At 38.0% G+C, this 20,018-nt stretch overlaps 1 pseudogene; it reads left to right on the forward strand.

Annotated features, from left to right (window-relative positions):
- The window catches only part of LOC135771701 (uncharacterized), a 40,974-nt pseudogene that overhangs the window by 2,335 nt on the left and 18,621 nt on the right, over positions 1-20,018 (forward strand).

Here is a 20,018-nt window from a genome sequence, read left to right on the forward strand (position 1 = left end):
TCATTAGTTAACATTAACTAATAATGAACTGCACTTATACAGCATTTATTAATCTTTGTTGTTAATTTCAACAATTACTAATACTTTATTAAAATCTTGTTTTGCACTGTGAATGCGAATTCAATCATTTTAACGTGGACAAACCTTTATTTCTATTAACTAACATTAACAAAGATTAATAAATGCTGTAACAAATGTATTGCTAATGTTTGTTCGTGTTAATTAATACATTAATGTTAACTAATGAACCTTATTGTAAAGTAAAATAAAACACGTGAATTGAAAGGTCCACTAATAATCGCCTTAACTCGAGTGATGTCAATAAAGTTTTCATGTTAGAATTTAGAAATATGCATAATAAGCAATCAACAACAAAAATGTTTTTTTTTTGACCACTACCATTGTAACAGTCAGAGAATTTGGCCTTTGATAATTTAATATTTATATGCTAATTAATTAAATTAGGGGCGTTTAGAAGGCAGCGTTCTAAGAGCATTCGGCTGCGCACAATTTTAAGATAATTTGTGATTCATAAACTGCACATCTGGAAAAGAGGGGTACGGTCCTTTTCTCTGAGTCACACGTACGATCATTTTAGAAATGGTCTTAGATGAAATGTAGGATAGTTCCTACGTCGCACTTTTATAGATGAGGCCCCTGGTATTTAAATCTGCAATTTTTGTCCACTTTCGACCGCTGCTGTCCTGGATACTATGGGTGGTCTGTCGAGACGGTGGGCAAATCTCTCCGCTGTCATTTAAACGCCAGCGGGAATAATGATGACTTTATATGGATGCAAACTAATATTATGTCAGAGTCCACTGCTTGTTTTGTAAGTAAACATGCTGCACAGTGTTTTGTATATGTATTCTCTGATATTTTTGCGTGTATGATGAAATGGGATCGCGCAACTTTCACACGCTTGCAAAATGAAACTGTGGAGATCAGCTGCTTTTAGTCTTCGCACCAGAAGTCAGAAAAGACGTAAAACATTGTGTTTTGTAAATTAGTACCTCAAATTAGATAAATGGGCGGAGAGAAGGCGGTCGCGTGTGGCTGTTCGAACACATGTGCGTTTAAACTACAAAAGCAATCCGAACTTTCGACTACCTCTGAATGTGGTTGAAAGTGGACGAGCTCAAAACTTTTTGAACACAGTTTACACCTGTCATTAACGTCGTCCACTTGTGATCCCATCGATGAAAACGCATGTTAATGCAAAGTGTAAACAGCCATAATCCATCTTTTTCTCCAACTCTTTGTCTCAACTCGTGTTTTCTCCTGCTAACAGTAAGGCTGGGGTATACCTTTTTATCGCGTCCGGCTCGCGCGCGCATGCGTCCGAGCAGCTTTTCGAGGATTCTCCCCGCGGCTACACGCGGATGGCCGCGTTCGACACTATACGCAATACAAATTATTTCTTATTCAAATTATTAGTCTAACAGGCTGTCAGGGCAGCACTGATTTGGCGACAGTACATTAAAACATTAGGATAGGTGAAGAAAAGTAACTGATCCACCATTGCAAACACAGTTTAGAACAAACAACAAGACAACAAAGAACAGGAATCAAAAAAACATGCTCCAGGGCTTTCTGTTCTTGGAAGAACTAAAAGTTAAAGAAGAAAAACGATAGTGTGTGTGCAAATGCTGTCTATTTCCTTTGTATAATTGTTTATAGTGGAGTGCCCTGTCTAAATATTTTCACGCGCATGCGCTGTTGTACGTGGACTGTACGTGCACTGTCCGTGCTGTCTCAAATTTTGGCCTGCACACGAACGGTCCGCGCAGCCGGCCACGGACCGTCTTGATGATGAAAATTACGTCATGCGGACGGCACGCATACGCGGACGTCCCTAGTATACTTTCGGCTTTTAAGCTTTGTTTATACTCGCGCTTTGGTCCGCAACGCAAGCCTCCGCAGACCGCGCGCGCGTCTCACCAAACGGACGAGGCGTTTATAGTTAACGCGCTTGTTGTTGCACTATTTTTTGAACCACCGGGTGGCGACGCGAGCAATAAAGTCAAAAACAAACACAAAGAAGAGGATAGAAGAAGTCGTCCGCTGGAACAACCCTAGTGCTTTTAACATTAGAGTTTGATTTATATAAATATGAGAACATGAATAAAACAACAATCTTTTAAATATGTCTTTATTAAACATTATCATTTCATTAACGGTTTTACTAAACAAACAGTACAGACATCTTAAGGTTTGTATTTTATTCCTCATCCAGTGGTTCATTCAATACAAATATAAGCCAAACATTCTGAATCATGTAAAATAATTCGTGTTTTAAACTGCAGAGTTTCCATACTTTACTTCTAGAGTGTCAGATAAATATATACATTATTGTGCTTGGATTGATCAAAGAGATACGTCACAGGCTTGCCTGCTCGGACAGAATCGCCTCGAGTTCGGTCACTTTCGGATGCGGAGCCGTGCGGAAAGTTACAAAAAATGCCGTGCACAGCGCCACGCAAAATGGGGTCTCGCTCACCCAACGCGCGCGACCGCCCACTCCGCGTTGAGTCCCCCCTCCCCACACAGACCATGCGACTGCCGAGGTTGCACCCGAGTGGTCATCCAGTCTCTTTGGTAGAGGGAGAGAGAGACGTGGAAAACAAACAAGCATGCAAATGTAAATTATCGCGGCCGAAAAACAACAACGATCGAGCTAATTTTATTTATTGTGCGATTAATTGCTTTATTGTATATCGCGACAGGCCTGTCGACCATGTAAAAAAAAACAATTAAGCCAAAAATCGATTTTTTTTTGCCCAGCCCTAATCTTTAGGCTTTCATTGATAAAACTAAAGTGGCTGATCTCCACATCTTTCATTAGTTTCATTTTGCACAACGTTTTAGCACAAACAAGAACCCACAGTGTTCGGCGCAGACTTTAGACTTTTTAAAACTAAAAAGCGTCTGATGTCCGCCTCTTTTATTTAGCTAGGGTGTAAAGTTGCGCAAGATTATTTAATCAATTGCTCTGAAATGAGCATTTTCAGTGACAACACAAGCACTACTATTTACAAAAACTCGTACTATTAGTGCGTGTTTTTAACAACTCGCAAGTGGACAAAAGAGACGGATTAAAAACACCAAATGTAAACGGGAATGGCTCTCTCGTTCACTTAAAATACAATTGACCAAACACGTATTAATACCAGGTTTAAAATGTTGTGAAGACACCGCGTGACTGCCGGCGCCTGAACTGAGAGACCACTGACTGAATTAAATGGCAAGGGGGTTGGCTGGTGTCACTACACAGTGCCCTGGGTCACCAGCACCAAAACAGTGGGGCTAGGGCTGCACGATTCGGAGAAAAAATCTAATTGCGATTTGTCTGATCAAAATTGCGATTCGCGATTTAAAGTGCAATTCATTAGTATATAATAAAAGAGCTATATCCAGGTTTGTTGTGGTGGTTTTAATAGCACCAAAGAAAGATGCTGTGCTACTGTTTATTTAAAACCTCTTAAACATTGTACCAAGTTGTCTGCAGGACTTTGCTCTTCTGCAGACAAACTTTTTTTTTATCTAGGAACATTAAAATACAATTTAACAAAAATGTATTGAAAGTTTTATTTAAAATGACATATAGGCCAACGTATTTTGGCTGTCACTACAACAATGCTTCTGACAAGCAAATGTTTAGTTTTTTCTTTTAATCATAAGACTATACTCATCTTGTTTTACTTTTCAGGCATCTGTAATAAATGTAAATATATTAGTTATTAGAATCTATGATTTAACATAAGCAAAAAATACAAATAAAACACTGCACAGTCCTCACTGTAGGATTTTAAATGTGGAGCTGCAGAAGCTTGTTCAGTTAAGAGTAAGGAGTGATTTTAATTTTCGGTGTGTAATAAACATTTCTGACACAGAAAGCACCAGGTTACTGTCACTTTAAGACACAAGACAGCTTTAAAACTGCTCTGTTTCAATATACTGATAAACATCCAGCTGTTTATGTTCACTTAGACAAGAAAGAAAACTTAAGTTTAGTGATCACGCGTGTGCTGACTGCTCTCTGTGTGCGCGCTTCATGAACCCTCGTGCCTGTAAATATTCAAAGCGGTGCAGATGTGCGCGTGCAAGAAAGTATAATGTACCTCTTTCGTCTGCTGTGTTCCGGGCTTTAATGAAACCTGCTTATAGTCTTGTCATTGTTTGCGATGCATGACGAGAAACGGACGTATATACACCTTTCTTTAAGTCCAACATTACACAAAAGGGAAATGTTTTCGCGCATTTCTGTCCTTTCATTTGCCGGTTAATGAGTTATAATGGGTTTTTAAAATGACTGAATCCAAAATCTGCCAACTTCATGACATTCCGCGTTGTGCAGTTAATTCCATTTGTATCCATTTCACGATTCTGTCCGTGTTTTCGGCATCGCAGAAATCATATGGCCGTATAACTTTGTTGAGGAGTTGAACTGCTGCTCGCTCATGTTTTCCTAATGGTGTTATCTGACGTGTAGTCAGCACCTCAGTGTTAATGCACTCTATTGGTTTAAACTGCATCAAATGTAAAATGCGCTTGAAGCGAACTGTCAAAAACTGCATACTAGATGATTGTTATATTTGATAGTTTTGAATCGAAATAATCGCAGCTCTTGCGATTCGAAAATCGCATCCGCATTTCGGTTTAAAAACGATTAATCGTGCAGCCCTAAATGGGGCACACTCTGCTGGACAAACAACTTACATCATTCAAAAGCATTTCTTTGTTCCGTGAAAAACTTTCATAACGGCAGCATATCTGTGGCTTTTACGCCGATACAGATATATCTGCAACATTCTCATATCAGCCAATTAAATCTGCAAAACGATAAATCGCTCGGAGGAGCAACAAGGGAGAGTGACTGGATGCGCCGTAGACATTATCGCCAGCGCATCACATTAACATAATTATATTTTAATTTCCCAGTCGCGCCAGTGCGACATTAAATAAAACGTAGTTCCATAGGCAGGAAAAATACTCTAAAAATGCAACTCTTTACTCTCAGTCTGGAGCCCTACCCATTATTCAAACATTGTAAACAATACTAAAACAGCCTGTATAAATGCGCAAATTACTTGCCAGCGTATTCTGTGTCTGTACGCTGACCACTCCGTCAGTAGAAGACGTCAGCAGCATGTGCCATATTCTAGTCCTGAACGCACACTGAACAACCAAGGAGGAGAAACATTTGAATAAAATCGTTCATATAGTTTTCTTTGAGCACAAAAGTGTTTTCATCACTTCATCATAATAGTATTATTGAACGACTAATATGGCGCATGGACCTTTTTGGTTATGTCCTTCATTATTTTCTGGGAAAAAGAATTGTGAAACTAACTAAAGTCAATGGGACAGACAGAAGACTGCTGGTTTTCATCAAAAATATCTAAAAATGTGTTGTGAAGACAATCAGAGCACTTGGGGGTTTAGAACGACACAGGTGTACGTGATTTATGGTCAACATTTCAGGGTGAACTATCCCTTTAAAAAAGACTTAATCTTATTCTAGAAGTGTCACCATATAATTGCAACAAGGATTGTGAAAGTCTCTGGGGCTTTTTACACCTGGTCATTTCATGTGTTTTCTCTTATCGGATAGCTATCTGATCGCAAAAAGACCAGGTGTAAATGCCCTCTGAAACTTTTCGAGACAAAAGTTAGCTCGTTGCTTTATGGAGCGACGACTGCGGGTAAAAAGCTTCCTAGAATTAGGGGTGTGCGGAATGACCAAAAATCTATTTCACGGAATGAGTCATTTTATTTCACGGAACGGAATATTTCACGGTATACATGTTTTTCAGTTTATATTGTTTTTTGATGATAAAAATGTACAGAAATACACCACTCACTGTAGCTTTTAACTAAATGCTCACCACAGTTTTAAAATATGAGCTATTTAAAGTTAATAATGTTAAAGTGAAAATGCACAGAAGATAACAACAGTAATTGAGTTATTAATTTTATAGACTATTGAAGCTATAGTATGGCTTCATTGTATTTTGTATTTATGCATACATTACATTAAACATATGCAATATGTAAAATGAACAGGTAAAAATATATGCAAAAACCTACAGACAGGATAAATACCTGTATATGAGAGAAGAAGCTCAAGATATTATAAATGTGACAGGTGCCATGATGTGATGATCATAAAGTTTGTTTTAAGGTCTTGACGGCCTTACTTTCTATTAGACCTGAACATTTGCATCTCTTTCTCGTCTTTCCGATCAAATATGTTTGTATAAGCAAATGGCGTGTCAAACTACATCGCTCCAGCAGCGCACGTGTCACTGATATAAACGCGAGTTTTGTCTTAGCTTGCTTAAAGTTTAGAAAACTTTACAACTATTAGCATTATGTTCGAGAAGAACTCTTTATTTGGCGTCGCAGCTCCTTGCGCGTGCCTAGAGACCTCTGCACGCGAGAGACCGGCCGGCTGCTGCATGAGCACAGAGAGAGAGCGCGAGCGAGAGTCTTGCTGCGAGACCCGCAGTGGATTCACTGGCACGTATTATAAAAATAACTCGAAGTACGAAGTAACTCGTTCATTGTTTATGAGTGAATTATTTTACATGTTTCTCTGTCACACTCAGTCTAACATGCGGGAGTGCAGATTAACCACGCCCACTTATTTGCATTCCGCGGAATAGACGGAATTAGGGGTGGGCGGATGACCAAAAATCTATTCCACGGAATGAGTCATTTTATTTCACGGAACGGAATATTTCACGGTATACATGTTTTTCAGTTTATATAGTTTTTTGATGATAAAAATTTACATAAATACACCACTCACTATAGCTTTTAACTAAATGCTCACCACAGTTTTAAAATATGAGCATTGAATCTTGTTTTTAATTGAGTAATTAACTTTATAGACTATTGAAGTATGGCTTCATTGTATTTTGTATTTATGCATACATTACATTAAACATATGCAATATGTAAAATGAACAGGTAGAAGTGTATGCAAAAACCTACAGACAGGATAAATACCTGTATATGAGAGAAGAAGCTCTAGATATTATAAATGTGACAGGTGCTATGATGTGATGATCATAAAGTTTGTTTTAAGGTCTTGACGCCCTTTACTTTCTATTAGACCTCAACACTTGCATCTCTTAAGTTTCTTGTCTTTACAATCAAATATGTTTGTACAAGCAAATGGCGCATCAAACTACATCGCTCCATCATCGCACGTGTCACTGATATAAACGCGAGTTTTGTCTTAGCTTGCTTAAAGTTCAGAAAACTTTACAACTATTAGCATTATGTGCAAGAAAAACTCTTTATTTGTCGTCGCAACTCCTTGCGCTTGCCTAGAGAGACCACTGCACGCGAGAGACCGGCCGGCTGCTGCATGAGGGGAGAGAGAGCGCGCGCGAGCGAGCAAGCAAGCAAGCAAGCAAGCAAGCAAGAGTCTCGCTGCGTGACCCGCAGTGGATTCACTGGCACTTATTATAAAAATTACACAAATAACTTGTTCATTTTTTATAAGTGAACTATTTTACATGTTTCTCCGTCACACTCAGTCTAACATGCTGGAGGGCAGATTTTGCCACGCCCACTTATTTACATTCCGCGGAATAGACGGAATAGAAAAATCAGTTACGTCTGACATTTTATTCCGCGGTAACGGAATATACCGTCATACCGCCCAGCCCTAGACGGAATAGAAAAATCTGTTACGTCTGACATTTTATTCTGCGGTAACGGAATATACCGTCATACCGCCCAGCCCTACCTAGAATCAATAAAAGAGTCTAATGACAAACTCAAATGATATTAAACAAAGAAATAAAACTTTAAGAGAAAGTTTTGTGAATGCTTTTCTTGTCATGGACCTGCATTAAATCACCGCACTGTCACTCTCCTGTACTGCGCTGTACTGCGAGCTTCAGCTCATGCCGAGCAAGGAGACGCGCGCCCCCTGGCCAACATACAGTACAACATACAGTAAGTGCTGCCTATTGTTGCATAAACGTCATCTTAATTTTTTAAGGCGGAGTAATAAATAGTGTATTTGCATTTTGGGTGGGGGTAAAAGATCGGATTCATATCCGTTTTACCAAGACACATTTTTGTGGCCAAATGTAAATAGAACAGTTTTAACAAATCAGATAGCTATCCAATCAGAGAAAACACATGAAGTGACCAGGTGTAAAAGGGCCCTCTGAAAATAATAATAATAAAAAATATTGCTTCATTTGACAACTCCTACAAAATAGTAGATTACTCACAAATAATCATGCATTACATTTATGTTTTGTCATTGATCACTAGTTATGTTGTCTCTATTTTAATAAAATATTAACAAAAATAATAAAACAAAATACCTGGAAATGTTTACAAATGTTGGTTTATTTGATGTGCAATGACCCAGCTGTAATAACAGGACTGACACCTGTCTTTTGTCTATATGTGTGAATCTAGAAAAAGATACAGAATCTCAATTCTTCATCCTTCTTTGTGTAAATAAGAGTGAAAAGACAATTTAATTGTTTCATGTTTCTTTCAGATGTGAAGAGTGATTCATGTTTGGATATAGAAATAACGTCCTCAACATCAAAAGAGCGACTGACAGCACAAACTCTTTCCTGCATCACCTGTGGAAAGACATTCAGCTCACAGAGACTTTTAGAGAGACATGAGAGAAAACACACAGAACAGAAACTCTTCACCAGATCTGAGATCAGCTTTACTACCTTACAAGAGAAGAAACTTCATTCAGAAGACCACAGAGAGAAGAAGAAGAAGAAGAAGCAGTTTCACTGTGAGCAGTGTGGGAAGATTTTTGGCTCTTCTTCTAATCTAAAAGTTCACATGAGGATACACAGTGATGAAAAGCCTTTCAACTGCACTGAATGTGGAAATTCCTTCAGAACAAAACAATATCTTAAAGTTCATCAGAGAGTTCACACAGGCGAAAAACCTTTTGAGTGTCCTCACTGTGAGAAGAGATTTAGCCGTAAACGTGGTCTGAGGAGACATGTGCTTTTACACACCAATGAGAGACCGTATCAGTGCAGTGAATGTCACAAAACCTTTAGGGATTCAAGTTCATTAAAATCACACCAGATTACTCATAAAGAGAAACTCCATCAGTGTTCACACTGTGATAAACGTTTCTGTCATAAATATCAGCTGATAAACCATGAGAGAGTTCACACTGGAGAGAAACCATATCACTGTAGTGTCTGTGGGAAGACTTTTAGTCAACAGTCAAACTTATTTAATCACAAGAGAGTTCATACAGGTGAAAAACCTTTCAAATGCTCTCAGTGTGACAAGATGTTTGCTTATTCAGGTCACTTCAAAGTCCATCAGAGAGTTCACACTGGAGAGAAACCTTATCACTGTAGTCTCTGTGGGAAGAGTTTTGGTCAACAGTCAATCTTAATAATTCACAAGAGAATTCATACAGGTGAAAAACCTTTCAAATGCTCTCAGTGTGACAAGACGTTTGCTCAGTCAAGTTTCTTAAAATCACATCAAAGAGTTCATACTGGAGAGAAACCTTATCATTGTGGTGTCTGTGGGAAGAGTTTTACTCTACAGACTTCATTACTAAATCACAAGAGACTCGCATGCGCAAGAAAATATTGAGACAGGACATCCCACTACAAACAATTACACAAAGGCAATAGACAGCATTTGTGCACACACTATTGTTTTTTCTACTTTTATTTTCACTTATTTCAAGAACAGAAAACTGTGGAGCATCTTCGTCACCCTAATGTTTGATTCCTGGTCTTTGTTTTCTTCATGTTTCTTCTAAACTTTGTTTGCCATGGTGGATCGTCTACTTTTCTACACCTATCCTAAATTTTTTTAAAGGCGGAGTCCACAATGTTTGAAAAACGCGTTGGAAAAGGAGACGGGCCGACTACCAAAACACACTTATAGCCAATCAAATCAAATGCCGGGTTGCGTATGTGTGGGGCGGGTCTATCAACAGAAGGTCCAGATTCTATTGGGGTGGGGGCGTGTTTGTTTGGGTGATTTCAAATATAAACATTGGCTTTCAAACATCGTGGACTCCGCCTTTAATGGCGCTTTTCTGTTGTATAGTACCTAGCGGTTTGGTTTGGGTCGGGTCAGCTTACTTTTGGGAGCTTTTCCACTGGGTGAAGTACGTAGTACCCGATACTATTTTTTAGTACCACCTCGGTTGGGAATCCAAGCAACCCGAGCTGATACCAAACATGACGCGAAAACACTGTAGATTACTGATTGGTTTGAGAGAATCGTCACTGTCAGCGTCATTGCTATAATCTAAAAGATTAGCTTTACCTCAGTGCTAGCTTGTTGTCATTTGTTGTCATGTCAGGCTGATTGGGTTAGAATGCCACACTTGACATGTTAAAAGGAGGATGATGCTTGAAATCATTGTTCTTCCATTGTTAACCATGGTGACCTGCAAAGAAACGTGTGGAGCCATCATTGAGTTGCATAAAAATGGCTTCACAGGCAAGGATCTTGTGGCTACTAAGATTGCACCTAAATCACCAATTTATAGGATCATCAAGAACTTCAAGGAAAGAGGTTCAATGCTTGTAAAGAAGGCTTCAGGGCGTCCAAGAAAGTCCAGCAAGTGCCAGGATCGTCTCCTAAAGAGGATTCAGCTGCGGGATCGGAGTGCCACCTTTGCTCAGGAATGGCAGCAGGCAGGTGTGAGGCGAAGACTTTTGGAAGATGGCCTGGTGTCAAGAAGGGCAGCAAAGAAGCCACTTCTCTCAACAAAAAAACCACATCAGGGACAGATTGATCTTCTGCAGAAAGTATAGTGAATGGACTCCTGAGGACTGCTGCAAAGTCATATTCTCTGATGAAGCCCCTTTCCGTTTGTTTGGGGCATCTGGAAAAAGGCTTGTCAGGAGAAGAAAAGGTGAGCGCTACCATCAGTCCTGTGTCATGCCAACAGTAAAGCATCCTAAAACTATTCATGTGTACATTTGCCTCTCATCCAAGGGAGTAGGGTCACTCACAATTCTGCCCAAAAACACAGGCTGGAATAAAGAATGGTACCAAAATACCCTCCAACAGCAACTTCTTCCAACAATCCAACAACAGTTTGGTGAAGAACAATGCATTTTCCAGCACTATGGAGCACCGTGCCATAAGGCAAAAGTGATAACTAAGTGGCTCGGGGACCAGAACATTGAAATTTTGGGTCCATGGTCTGGAAACTCCCGAGATCTTAATCCCATTGAGAACATGTGGTCAATCCTCAAGAGGCGGGTGGACAAACAAAAACCCACTAATTCTGACAAACTCCAAGAAGTGATTATGAAAGAATGAGTTGCTATCAGTCAGGATTTGGCCCAGATGTTGATTGAGAGCACGCCCAGTCGAATTGCAGAGGTCCTGAAAAAGAACGGCCAACACTGCAAATACTGACTCTTTTCATAAATGTCATGTAATTGTTGATAAAAGCCTTTGAAACGTATGAAGCGCTTGTTATTATATTTCAGTAAATCATAGAAACAACTGAAACAAAGATCTAAAAGCAGTTTACATTAGTAATACGCTCGCTTATAATGTTGAGTCATAGCCGCAGCAAATTTAACTGCTTATGCTATCGTGTATTATGTTGTGCTATCTGTCGTTTTTCTGTGCTTTTCACTGCTTCTATTAATGTAAAGCTGCTTTGAAACAATTAACTATTCTGAAAAGTGCTATGTAAATAAAATTGAATTGAATTTATACTTTCGTCTTCCCTTGGCCTAGACATAAGTTAGAGTCTCAGACGTGCGCTACGGCTAGATGGTGCTACAGGTGTTAATTCTACATCCGACATAAAGCACATTTTACATACAAAGTAGGATTAGGACCGGGTTTATGCCCAGCATGTGCAACCGGCCCCAGGGGTTTAGTTATCCTTTAACCCTTGTGCATCAATTAAAAAAGTTACACATAGGTTCATAGGGGACAAAAATGTCCATGTCCAAAAAGTGTCATAAAAATATTATTAATTTATATTTTTTTCCACTTTCACTGATGTCATTTTTAAAACCAGCATCAGCTCTAATCACAATGACCAAACATTCATTAATTTTCAGAATTTTAACCCTTTAAATGCTGGTTTGTTTACATGATGCCACTGCTGTTTTTTTATGAAAAAAAGAAATTTTTTATTTATTTTAAATTTACTAAATGCTAAGCAGATTTTTTTTTCTTTGATTATTACAGCCTTGGATATGTCAATGATTAACAACAACATAAATTTTTATGCAATCATATTTTTTATGCAGTATCAGATTTAAAAAAAGTTACCTCTCAGGTCCATAAAGGACGAAAATGTCCATGTCAATAAAGTGTCATAAAAATATTATAGATTAATATTTTTTTCCACTTTCACTGATGCCATTTTTTTAACCAGCATCAGCTCTAATCACAATGACCAAACATTCATTAATTTTCTGAATTTTAACCCTTCAAATGCTGGTTTGTTTACACAATGCCACTGTTGTTTTTTTATGAAAAAGCGACACCACCTTTGCAGCGGTTGTAGTCTTGTGATTTCCAGTACAATATATATATTTTTCATTCAAACTGTTCATACACACACACACACACACACACACACACATTCTGGTTTCCATGTTTTGTGGGGACATTTCATAGACGTAATGCATTTTATACCATACAAACTGTATATTCTATTCCCCTTACCTACCCCATTCCCTAACCCCAACCATCACAGAAACCCTTCTACTACTTCACATTTTCAATAAACATCATTCTGTTTGATTTATAAGCTTGTTTTTTCTCCTGGGGACCTCAAAATGTCCCCACAAGGTCACAAAAATACTGGACTGGTATTTATATCTTTGTGGGGACAATTGGTCAATTACCAGGTACACACACATAAAATTTTCAGTACACACATACAAACCACACTCTGACATCCATACCAACACACCCACACAATTATAGCTTCAAAATATATCTAATTGGCTCTATAATATGCATAAGCCGAAAACAGCAGAAAGCAACAATAAAGCAATAATTTGCTTTATATGCCAAATCTAAAAAAATGGCACCATCTGGGAAAAAAAGTACAAATTAAAATTTTGAAGCCTTGCCAACAGAATGAAAGCCTGTTAACAAAGATTGCATCATTTTATAGTTGAATGGCACCGGGATTAAAAATTGCAGTTTTAATGGGTTTCAATGGGGACATTTTTGTCCAAAAGGTCCTGAGAGGAACTATTTTGTGTACCTAGTAGAAAATAGATTTTTTTTTTAAGGAAATGAAGGTGAAATATTAAAATTGGAAAAGCCAAAAATGCCCTCAAGGATGCACAAGGGTTAATAGTAAAATAAGAACAAATAATCAAATTATGAACAATATCGCAGATAAATACAAACACACAAATGAAATAAAACTGTGCTGTTTGGGTTTTTCAGATTGATCTAAAAGTTCTGTATTTTGGAGGTAAGGTGCCAAGCTGGTAAAGGGTGTATGTGTCCAGAAGGAAACAAACTGTCAAAAACTATATACAATAGTGTTAATTCATGTTGTTTTTCATATTTTATTTACACATTTTTTTTTATCTTTTAAAAACTCTTTTTTTATGTGTCAAACTTGTTTATTTTATATTGTGTGCTGTGTGATTTTACAAATTGGTTTCAAAGTTTTAATGTCATGGGACCACAATGTCATTAATTGTTCATTAACTTTGCTTGGTATAGGAACACACTGAGAAAGGAACTGTTCAGATTATTCAGTAAATTCTTTGTTCATTTTTACAATGATGTCTTCTGACTTCTGCTATATGCCTATTCTCTTGGCTGGTAAATTAAAGTTTACATAATTATTCAGTATTTTGTCAGTCTTTTTATTCTTTCTAGTAAGGACCTGTTATTGCATTGAGAGCATCTTGTCCAGATGCACAGTGTGATATGTTAGCACAATAGAAATGAACTGCAAGAGCTTGTGGAGAGGAGTAAAGACTGCTGAGAGGAACACCACTATATTTTGAGGATATTGTGCATATTTTACTGCACAGACACCATATATTGTACAGGTTTTATTTTACTTTATCAGTATTTTAATGACAATCACAGTTGAATGGTATGTGGTAATAAAAAAAAGAAGAATGTCATTGTAGGTAGCTATACAGATGAAATTAAAGGCTTTAAACTTCAACTGCACTTTTCATTGGCATGTTCAAGAGAGAAATATGTTTTTAGTTCCTTTAAAAAAATAGTTTATTTTACGGGAGAAAGGGAAACTGTAGAATTAAAAATCTTAAAACAAAATTTATATGATAAAAATAGAAAATAACATACCAGGGATCATAGAATAGAAACAGTTTTGCTATTGTGTATTTGTAATAAACAAATGGCAATCAATCAGCTTTACTGTATGTTTATTTTTCATAATGGAGGATAAGTAAACCTGATTATGAATTTAGGAACTTTAGACTGCTAGCACTGAAATCACGATCCCGCCATCCAAAGTCATACCTCCTCACTTGTTTTGCTAAATCCATTGTAAAGCAGTGAGCGTCTTCTGTCTCCAGTACAGCAGGAGGCGCTGCAGCTCTTTAGTCCGCAGATAAACTCACTAAAGAAACAAAGAAAGAGCGCGCGTGTGATGTGTTTGTGTATCCTCAGTGTTTTTCTCTCTTGCGTGTTTCATTGAGTGTAAACGAAGTATTGTCTCTGTGTATTTTAGTGTAAAGACGATGCAGGACACTACAGTGTGTGACAGTAAACAGAGCTTACAGGAGGATCAAACCTCCACAGAGTCTCTGGATTCTGTCTGTAACGCTGGAGAACAGCAGCAGATCCTGCAGACCAAACTGAAGATGTGTTCAGTTAAACTCATCGACTGCACGAACCTCATGATGAAGATTAAAACTGAACCAACAGAAATAAAAACTGAACCAACAGAAGAGGAAGATCGCACTGAGGAAGATGATGATTTTATTCCATCAGGTATGTCCAGGGGCGGATCTACCGGGGTGGCACGGGGTGGCAGTTGCCACCCTAAATAAAACCATTGCCACCCCATATGCCACCCCAGCGCGGGTATCCTAATATATACAATTTATACCCGAGTAGGCTCTTTTAACCAGAAAGGCAATGTAGTTTTTCTATGCGTGTGTTTGGGGGTGGGAGACACATATCTGACGATGATTGGTGTGTGTGTCTTAGACGGGGTGGGACAACCACGTAGCTGATGGTGATTGGCTTAATTTCCATCGTTAGCCAACCAGAGGCAGCAGAGTTCATACACAAGCATGCAGTCAGTCCGAGCAGAAAGTCTTTTACAGTGTAAAAAAAAAGTCCGCGCAGATTTGCCAACTTAGTGACTTGGTCGCTAGATTAAGAAACTTTTTAGACCCCTTTAGCGACTTTATTAAAAAAGCGACTAGGACCAATCTAGCGATCTTTTCTGGCGTGGTTGGAGACGTTTGGAAACTGCGGTGAAAGGATGCATCGCCCCATCCAAGGCACTCACATGCAGCCCGGTTCTCGCGCTGCAGTCCATCCGTGATCCGAGTCGCACAAACCCGCAACAACAGAGCGATGGGAAGTACAACGAGCTCAAAACAAAGGTAGCGGACGCAAACACAAAGTATAAAAAGCACAAACGTTACTTTTCCATCGTTGAGGTTAAAGGCAAGAATGATTATGAACGTGCAACTTATGCCCATGAAGAAAGAGTCTCTTCACGTCTGTAGCGAGGAATTCTGATCTAATAAAGCACCTCACATCATCACATGCTGCCAAAACAAATTCTCTTTAGTGTCTTAAAGTGGTTAAGTTGAGCATCACATCAGCAAATCAGAGTACTAAATACGGTCATATTTATAGATAAATGTTGCATCAGGATAAAAATACAAAAATTAAACTGATGTTAAATATTGCACGAGGTAGTTGCTTGGTAGTTAAAACAACTGAACTGCAGGTTTATGTAAGCAGTAAATATCTTTTAAGCAGTTCTTTCTAGAGTTAGCCCGTCATGTCTTATTAGCTACTGCAGCAATCAAAATATTCCATACGTGCATATGAAATCGCTCGTTATGATATTGTCTAATGTTTTTATTTGTCTTCGTTAAGGAGACAAAACTATTCAGTGTTGTGTATGTTTAGAAAGCTTGAAGAACTTAATGGTGCATTTTCCAGGATATTATGAAAAGAAAGGCTGATATCTATTCTTTTTACCAAAAAGAATAGAAAAATCAAATACTATGGGAGTGGAAGGTACAAATAAAACAGAAAAATATGTTGTGGAAGGGAAAAGAATAGATGAAGTAATGAAGGAAAGAAACATATGGATGGCAAAGAGCTAAAAAGAAGTGAAAAGACAGAAATCCATCATGAAGTGAGTGAAAGGATTAAAGAAGAGGGTTATGAGAGAAAGAGATGTTTGCCTTTCAAATATGTTTTACATTAATATAAACTAGGCAATCCTATTTTATTTATATAACAGTCTTTATACCACTATGTTCAACCAGTCAGTGTTTTTAGATATTGATAAGCTGTATGTATTAACTTAGTATTAAGACAAAGGGTGCTACAGAGATGCTAAAGGTAGCTGCTTGGGTACTTACTTATAGGAACATTTGTTGTTGCGTTTATTAATGTTATAAAAATTTGAGGTCCAGTGTTCACAGAATATAGTATATACAGTATATAATTTCTTGAATCCACGACAACCATGCAAGGACGCTTACTTCATTGCCACCCCTTGTAGTTCTCATGCCACCCCCTTGCCACCCCATAAATAATTTTCTAGATCCGCCCCTGGGTATGTCTCCTTATAATTATATTGTCGTGTATTTTTTTTTACTTTTTTTACACTTTTAACTGTCATGTGAGCACCCATTTTGGGTTTTCAGTCACAAACTCGCTAATCAAAAGCCCCCCAAAAATGTAAATTTAAAGGAGTTTAGGCTGCCCATACAGAAATGTAATATATGTCAATATATGTAAATTACATATATAATATCAGTGCCCATGTATGTCTGCTGCATATATGAAAGTATATGCAAAATTCATATATAAAAAATATATTTCAAAATATAGCAAAAATTGCCGTTTTCATGTAGCCTAGAAATCTAGACGCACCCTAGCGGCCGCAAAATATATTTGCTGCCAGGGTTTAGTCTAGGCACTCACAATACACTTAACAGCTCCAAAAACCAAAATTTGGTCAGGCCAATCACATCGTGTGTAGCGTCTGTGGGGCGGGCTTAACATGATGACGACAGAGCTGCAACGGTTCCTACTTGAAAACAAAGAATGGCTGCTGCTGCTGGCGAACAGCTTTCTTTTGAAGCGGCTTTGGCCGCGACTCTAGAGGATTAGACTTATGTTTTTCTTTGAGAGAAGATCAAATAACCCTACTGAAGTCCTTTTTAAGCAAGAAAGATGTGTTTGGAGTTTTGCCGACTGGTTACGGTAACTACGTCACCTTCTTCGTTGCTCTGATTGGTCATAGCGCTATCCTATTGCGTGCAGAGGCATTTTGAGGGACAACCTTATATCCCGCCCCTTGCATTGAGCCGTTTGTGTGAAGAGTTGCCAGACCTTACATCTTGATGTAGGTCTGGCTAACCAGGCTAGTTTTCATGTAAGTGCCATATATTTTCCCATATATGGACATACATGTGAAATATATGTAAGACACATATATGTATACATGCATATATGTACTTATTTCCATAATGCATACTTTCACTTATTTTAGGGATACAAATATGCTTCCAATATGATGACACCATGTACTTTCACTTATATTAGGGATACAAATATGCTTCTAATATGATGACATCATGTACTTTCACTTATATTAGTGGCACAACTATGTTTTTTATACAGCCTGCACATATATTTGTACTCCTTCTACAGAACACACAATTCCAAGTCTTGACAAACAACAAACAAGTACAAACTTTTCAAGTAAAAACTTTAACTTCATTTAACATCAACTTCAGACTTTATTTTCTTTTTAAAGCCTTTTCAAAGCGCTCACTTTTTTCCCTCAGTATTACATTTTCAAACTTCTAGGCACATTTAAAACATTCCCAAACTCACTTGCTGGGGAAAAACACACTCATTTTTAGTTAACATTTTTCCTGGACATTGCCAGTCTTAGCTCTGCCATGTTCCCATTCAGGTCTGTTCCAATCTGTCCAGCCGAAACGAGTGCTTTGACATAACTGCATCTGAGAAGGTACATTTTAAAGAAATTTTTTTTAGGTATAAAGCAGACAAAACACTGGTGGATAAACTTATCACAAAGATAAAAAAATCTTTATTGCAGTTTCTTCTAGTGCAAGTCAGTAAAATTAAGTGACAAAGTACGTGAATAGGCAAGTAAGGCCACACTTAGTGCAAGCCTGGCGGCCAGTTTTGCACCAATTTAATTTGCAGGCGAGATAGGGTCATAGTGCCAGAGCCGGCCTTAAGCATCTGGTGGCCCGTTTCAATAACTAATAGGAGGCCCTATCCACATAAAACATAAGCATAATAGAGCAAAAAAGCAAGGATTCCTGTTGGTTTGTATCAATGGTATGTTATTTTATTACGTGCACTTGACTTTCAGCTTCACGAACAGGCAGCTCAACAGAAATGATCCAACCTTATTTAATTAAAACCATACAATTATAGTTGGAATAAGCCTCGCCCCTTTCATGGACGCAAACTTATCTGCTTAATTGATTTGCGCAGTATATTTTCAGCTGTCTGGGCTGACTTAGAAAAAAACAGCTCAAACATTCTCTTAAATTTAATTAATTAACAAATGCAAAGAAGAAAAAGTGTCTGACTGACACTGAACCGAACTAAACAATGGGCTAAGCGTTTTTTCAGCACCATAGACAGCTCACCTGGCAGCGGGCGTAGATTTCACCTGAGCCTTTTTAGAAATCCAACCTTCTGTTTTTGAATGCTGAGAATGCCCTGATAAGTTAATCTTTGTCCAGCGATTTTGTCGCCTCGTGCTCAATTAAAATCTGAACGAGAGCTGACGGCATCTTTGTTCAACAGGCTATTATAAAAACAGTTTACATACTGTGATGCGGGAGCAAAACAAAAAAAGATTTCCAAGCCACAGTAAAAAAATCCCCCTTGTTTATCTAAAGTTCTTGGTCATTATGTTCATTTAATGGAACATTGTGTGGATGTTGCGTTAGAGGAAAATGCAGTCATGCACAAAATATATTAAAGGCAGTCAGTAAATGCACACAGATGTTAAACACATATTTTTTAATACAGTGAAATACTGCATTAAGGTTAGTATAAAATCCAATCATATTATTTTTAAAAAACCCATTGAAATCAGCCCCTAAAAAGTTTATTATTAAAAACCTGGAATCGCACTTGCATAGCCAAGCCTGATGAGAGAAGCATGGTCGAATTCAAAACTGCTTTCTTGCACCCTTGAAGTGAACTTCGGGAAGGGAACGCCGCTTAAACTCACTCCAGATAAAATGACGTTGTTTTCATTGCTCTATTCTCCAAAGGCTATTTTAGCGGTCACATTCACGCAATGAGAGACACAATTACGCAACTCTATGCACAGCTCTGATCTTCGAAGGGAATGGGGAAAGGGAAGAGTACTTCCAATTGGTATTCTCTCTGAATTCTTTGTCGGAATGAATGCGCACTGGCTAACTACGACAGGTAACACAATTAAGAAATGTCGGTTTTCACAAAAATAAGGCTATTAAGCTCTCGTCTAGTGATCCCGATGCTAAAGAATAATTAAACCTCTAGAATTATCAACATGTGCACGTTTTCTGAGAGTTTTTATGAACACTGTGATGCTGCTGTAAACGATTTATGATTTATAAAAATGAAAGAATTTACTTTAAAAAAACATAATTTAAATGACATAACAAATATGAATGCAGTTCTACAGTTTTATTGTAGACTAAATAAAATACATTCATTTCATATTAATAATCTGATTTCTATCGTAGGCTAAAGCGCGTATGAACGTCCGAGAGAGAGCAGAAATGAACTTGTTTAAAATG

Source organism: Paramisgurnus dabryanus, chromosome 8 (assembly GCF_030506205.2).
Source record: "Paramisgurnus dabryanus chromosome 8, PD_genome_1.1, whole genome shotgun sequence".
NCBI classification, from domain to species: Eukaryota; Metazoa; Chordata; class Actinopteri; order Cypriniformes; family Cobitidae; genus Paramisgurnus; species Paramisgurnus dabryanus.